Source organism: Mustela nivalis (genome assembly GCF_964662115.1).
Source record: "Mustela nivalis genome assembly, chromosome: 9".
NCBI lineage: Eukaryota > Metazoa > Chordata > Mammalia > Carnivora > Mustelidae > Mustela > Mustela nivalis.
In genome coordinates this window covers 79,122,966-79,129,396 of record NC_139028.1, presented here as the reverse complement: position 1 = coordinate 79,129,396, position 6,431 = coordinate 79,122,966, and the positions used below count along the sequence as shown (strand labels likewise).

General features: G+C 35.3%; 1 protein-coding gene across 2 annotated transcripts in view; it reads right to left on the bottom strand.

Moving 5' to 3' along the window:
• LOC309872710 (L-lactate dehydrogenase C chain) overlaps positions 1-6,431 on the bottom strand; it is a 47,472-nt gene that overhangs the window by 5,356 nt on the left and 35,685 nt on the right. The window lies entirely within an intron of this gene.

Here is a 6,431-nt window from a genome sequence, read left to right as displayed (position 1 = left end):
GAGAGCCTGATGCGGGGCTGGATCCCAGGACCCTGGGATCATGACCTGAACTGAAGGCAGAGGCGTAACCCACTGAGCCACCCAGGTGCCCTTTGGTATTTATTTTTAAAGAAAGTTCTTTTTTTAAAAGATTTAATTAATTTATTTATTCATTTGACAGAGACAGCAAGAGAAGGAACACAAGCAGGGGGAGTAGGGAAGGGAGAAGCAGGCTTCCCACTCAGCAGGAAGCCAGTGTGGGGCTTGATCCAAGAACCCCAGGATCATGACCCAAGCTGAAGGCAGATGTCTAACAACTGAGCCAATCAGGCACCCCACAGTATTTGGTATTTAAATCACACAGAACTTCAGTGGAAAATGTAGTCTTAATCATTATTCCCATATAGCAACAGCATTTTAAATTAGAAAGAAACTATAACATTCCCTGTGATACAATTATTAGAAATTGGATAGACAGAAACCAATGTTGTAACATTCCTGCAAGAACTAGATCGGTGGCTCCACTGACATTTGCAAACCAGTATTGGCTAAAACAGGTTCCTTAGTGGTTGAGTTGTGTTTCTGCCTCCAGATCAGGTCATTTCTGCATGTACTAGGAAATGGCCTGTAATGGCCCCTGTATCTGGAAATATGTGGTATATGGGTAAAGGACACTTGTGTTAAGAAGAATAGAAAATGATACTATAATATTAACAGTTTTTTTTTGCTAGGCACTAACTTGATCTCTTAGCCAAAGCTATTTGGTATAACAAAGTTTAGTAGGTTTCTGTAAGGAAATTTAAGAAAATAAGAGGTGTCTGGGTGGTTCCGTTGGTTAAGCATCCAACTCTTGATTTTGACTCAGGTCATGATTTCAGGGTTGTGAGATCAGCCCCGAGTCAGACTCCATGCTGGGTGTGAAGTCTGCTTAAGAGTCTCTCACTCTCCCTCAGCCCCTCCTCCTCTGTGTGTGTGCTTTCTCTATCCCTTTTTCTCTAAGAAAAAAAAAAAAAAAAAGAAAATGGGAAAAGAAAGAAAATGAAACATACTGATAAAAATAACCAAAATGAAAAAATAGTTGACCTAAAACTTCCAACTGATGTGATCTCTCTAGAAATAATTAGGCCAGAGGAGGAAATAAATTTGTTTTAGAAATATCAAACACACAATTAAATGAGTCTGTCAATACATTTAATAAGGTACAGTGATAATAAATAAAAGTGGAAGGATTAACTAAGGATTACCAAAATACCAATGAGTGATTTTGGTTACCTGTTTTATAGATCCTGGTGGTTATAGGTATACCAGCTTGTCTTTTTTCTTATGTATAAAATATTGAAGACATGTTTGTCAAAGGAACTCTGAGGAATATATGATACAAAGAGGATCACCCAAGATCATGGAGAGGTATCATGGGTAGATGGTTAACAGTAGGTATGGATCCTTTCCAAAAAGGCAGGACTATCTAGGAAGATGACTTTGGGTATGCTTTTGCACGAAACAGTTTTCTAGATTAAAAAAAAAAAATTGGTTTAAGCACTGGACAATTCTGAAAAGATGATGAAGTAGGATGCACCAGGATTCTATCTCCTCACCTAGACAATAACTGTTTTGTCAAAATCTGTCTGATATAACTATTCTGGAACTGTGGAGTCTATTAAAGGCTTGAAACTTTCAGGGAAAGGTTCCAATGGTAATTTGTAGTTAATTTTGGCCAGTTTCCGCTCTTAGCACAGTAGAAGCTACTCATCCCCCAACTTCAGCAGGCAACTGTTCACATGTTCACCAAGCAGCTTGGGCACGGCCTGCAAGGAGGACACCGTCCTCTAAATATCAAGGATCTGTGCTCTAATGGCTGATGGGTTGCTTCTGATGACAGATGTGTAGAAAAAGAAAGGCAGCCATTGTTGTTGCAACTCCCCCCGATCATTGCAAAAAGACCTGTCAACAAAGGATCTTACAATTTATATTTGGCAAAACTGTCCTTCTAAAATGAGGGAGAAATTAAGATATCCCCAAAGAAACCACAGTTGAGGGAGTTATCACCATTAGACCTGACCTGTAAGAAATACTCAGTAGAGTTCTGTAGGGTAAAATGAACAGTAACTCAAAGCCATATAAAAGCAGAAAGGTCTCAATAAAGGAAAATGCATGGGCAATTATAAAAAGCAAGTAATATTATAGCAATGGTTATAATTCTACTTTTTAAAAAATAATTTAATAGACCAATACATTTTTTAAAAACAATCAAAAAGATAATATTATTGTTACTTTAGTTTGTAATTCTTGTTTTCAAAGCTAAAAGACTAATGCAGTTAAGAGTTATTAGCTTATTTGGAAGGCATACAATGTACAGACATGTACTTTTTTTATATCAATAATCAAAAAGGATGAGGATGGAGCTTTTGTATGTTACTGAAGTTAAGCTGGTATAAATTCAAATAAGTGTGTTATAATTTTAGGATGCTAAGTGTAATACCCATGGTAACCCAAAAGAAAATAACTGTAATAGTTACAGAATATATACAGAAGAAATTTAAATATATCATTACCAAAACAATCAACTGAACACAAAAGAAGACAATAATACAGGAAATGAGGAACAGAAAGCTCTAAGGCATACAGAAAGCAAATAGCACAATGACATACTTCCCCCTAATCAGTAATTACTTTAAATGTAAGTGGGTTAAAGTTTCTAATCAAAAGACACAGATTGACAGAATGGATAAAATTACATATCTAAGTATACACTGCCTATAAGAGACTCATTTGAGATCCAAGACAAATAGTTTGAAAGTAAAAGGATAGAAAAGATATTTTATGCAAATAGTAGCCAAAAGAAAGCAGAGGTGGTTGAATATCATACAAAATAGAAATCAAGAAAGTTTACAATAGCCAAAGAGGGACAGTATATATTCATAAAAGATTCAAAACAGCAAGAAAACATAACAATTATAAACATTTATGCATCAAATAATAGATCACTACAAAAACTGTATGCCAATGAATTAGATAACCTGGATGAAATGGATAGACAAGTTCTTAGAAACACAAACTTAAATCTAACCTAGCAAGACTAAATCATATATAAACAGAAGAACAGATTAAGACCTATATAAAATAAGAATGCTTGTCTGTAATAAAAAATCTCCCCAAAAAGAAAAGCCCTGGACCAATCCTTTTCAAACTTTTCCAAAAAAATTGAAGAGGAGGGAATTCTTCCTAACTGATTCAATGAAGCCAGCATCACCCTGATTCCACAGCCAGATGAAGTCACCATAAAAAAAGAAAACTTCAGATCAATGTTTCTTATGAATACTGATGCAAAACACCTCAACAAATTACTAGCAAGCCAAATTCGGGGCATTTTCAAAGAATTATACACTATAACCAAGTGAGATTTATTCCTGGAATGGAATGTAAGAATGGTTTGATACACCAAAATTCATCAACATAATTTGACACATTAACATAATGAGAAAAAAAAACACATTATCATCCCATTTGATACAAAAAAATCATCTGACAAAATTCAACACCTTTTCATAACAAGAACATTTAAGAAACCAGGAATTAAGGAAACTACTTCGACATAATAAAAGCCATATATGAAAAACCTACAGCGATCACAGTCAATGGTGAAAGACTGAAAGTTTTTCCTTTAAGATCAGGAACAAGGAAGGGGTGCCTGGGTGGCTCAGTCATTAAGCATCTGCCTTCAGCTCAGTTCTTGATCCCAGGGTCCTGGGATAGAGCCCTGCATTGGGCTCCCTGCTCAGCAGGAAGCCTGCTTCTCCCTCTCCTACTCTCCCTGCTTGTGTTCCTTCTCTCACTGTGTCTCTCTCTATCAAATAAATAAATAAGTAAAATCTTAGGGGGAAAAGAAGATCAGGAACAAGGCAAAAATGCCCAGTTTGCCACTTCTATTCAACACAGAATTGGAAAATCTATCCAGAGCAGTTAGACAAGAGAGAGAAATAAAGGACATTCAAATTGGAAAGAAGTAAAAAACTATCTCTGCTCAGACAATGTGATCTTATATATACATAACTCTAAAGATCACACTCTCTCACACACACAACACACACACACACACACACACATACTGTTAGAATAAATGAACTCAGCAAAGTAACAGGATATAAAGTCAACATACAAAAATTGCATTTATATACACTAACAATGAACAATATGAAAAGAAAATTAAAACAATTTCACTTAAAACAACATCAAAAAGAATACAATACTTAGGAATTAACAAAGAAAGTGAAAGAATTGTCCAAAAAAAACTACAAAATATTGTTGAAAGAAATTAAAGATGACATAAATAAACCTAAAGTGAAAATCTCAGGGAATTTCAGGGACCCTGAATAGCCAAAACAATCTTGAAAGGGAAGAACAAAACTGAAGGACTCAGTTTGCCTAATTTCCAAACTTACTACAAAGCTACAGTAAACAAAACAGTGTAGTACTGGCACCAAGATAAACATATAGGCCAATGAAATAGAACAGAGATCCAAAAATAGATTTCCATATCTATGGTCAATTGATTTTCAACAAGGGTGCCAAAACCACTGAATGGGGAAAGGACGGTCTTTTCAACAAAAGATGCTGAGAAAACTAGATATCCACATGAAGAAGAATGAAAACTAGATATCCACATGAAGAAGAATGAAGTTGGACCCTTACCTAAGACCAAATACAAAAATTAACTCAAGATGGATAGGATATAAATAAAAGACCTAAAACCATGACACTTTTTTACATGAAAACATAGGGGAAAAGCTTCACAACATTGCATTCGGCATTGCTTTCTTTGATATGATGACAAAAGCAACATAAGGAATAAAAAGGCAAATTGGATTTCATAAAAACTTTTTAATTTTTGTACATCAAAAGATACTATCAAGGGCCTGGGTGGTTTAGTCAGTTGAGCGTCCAACCGCCGGTTTCAGCTCAGGTCATGATTTGTGTCATGAGGTCAAGTGCCTACATAGGGCCCTGCACTAAGCAGGAAGTCTGGTTGAAGATTCTCTCCCTCTGTCCCTCCCCCCATACATCTAGATGTATTTTTTTGTAGGTTTAGTATTCCAGTTTTGAATACCCAACAGTGATTTCTAAGTTCTATAACTTCTACTCATATAATTGACTAAAGCATGAAGGAGAATCATGTGTGCTCTTAAAGTTGATGTATAGAGTTGGGACACTTATTTTACTTATAAATAAACCTAGTTAACTTCTGATCGTCTGATCAATTTCATATTTCTTTTCATCAAATCATTTGATGAACACTTAATAATTTCTAGGTACTATTCTAAGCATTTTACATGTACTAACTCATTTACTGTTCAAAATAACCTTCACAGGCTCTATTATTAGAGGAAAAGGATGTGCAGCATTATTTACAAGAGCCAAAATATGGAAACCACCCAAGTGCCTATCAATAGATGAATGGATAAAGATGATGTGGTGGAATATTACTCACCCATAGAAAAGAGTGAAATCTTACCATTTGCAACAAAATGGAAAACTTGGAGGGCATTATGCTAAGTGAAGTAAGACAGAGAAATACCAATACCATACAATTTCACTTATATGTGGAATATTTAAAAAAAAACAAAAACAAAAACAGACTCTTAAATACAGAAAAGAAATTAGTAGTTGCCAGAGGGATGGACAAAATAGATAAAAGGGATTAATAGATATAAATTTCCAGTTATGAAATAAATAAGTGATGGAGATGAAAAGTACAGCTTAAAGAATGTAGCCAATAATATTGTTATAATGTTGTATGATGACAGATGGTGAGGACACTTATTGTGGTGAGCACTGATTAATGTATAGAATTATATATCAATCAATATCCTATGTTGTATACCTGAAACTAGTATAACACCGTATGTTAATTATACTTCAATAGAAAAAAAGATGAAGAAACTGTACTTTTAATATTTTAAATAAGTTCTCAATATCATACCACTAGCAAATGGTGAGCAGGTTCAAGCCTCAGCAATCTGGTTCCGAAATCCATGATCATAATCACTATGCTATATAGCCTCCAAACACATATGAGTTCTTGTGAAAGTATAAGCAGATTTTCCTTTAAAAAATGACCCCCAAAGGGGTGTCTCGGTGGCTCAGTGGGTTAAGCCTCTGCCTTCAGCTCAGGTCATGATCTCAGGGTCCTGGGATCGAGCCCTGCATCAGGCTCTCTGCTCAGCGGGGAGCCTGCTTCCTCCTCCTCTCTCTCCCTCTCTGCTTGCCTCTCTGCCTACTTGTGATCTCTGTCTGTCAAATAAATTTTTTAAAAATGACCCCCAAAGAAAGCTATGCATAATATAATTCTGAATTTGGAGATTTTCAGAAGGTTAGAATTATTTATCACAAAAAAGGCAAAGATCAAGTGCATACTTTTTGTTTGTGAAACTAATTCTCAAGACTGATTATTAAGG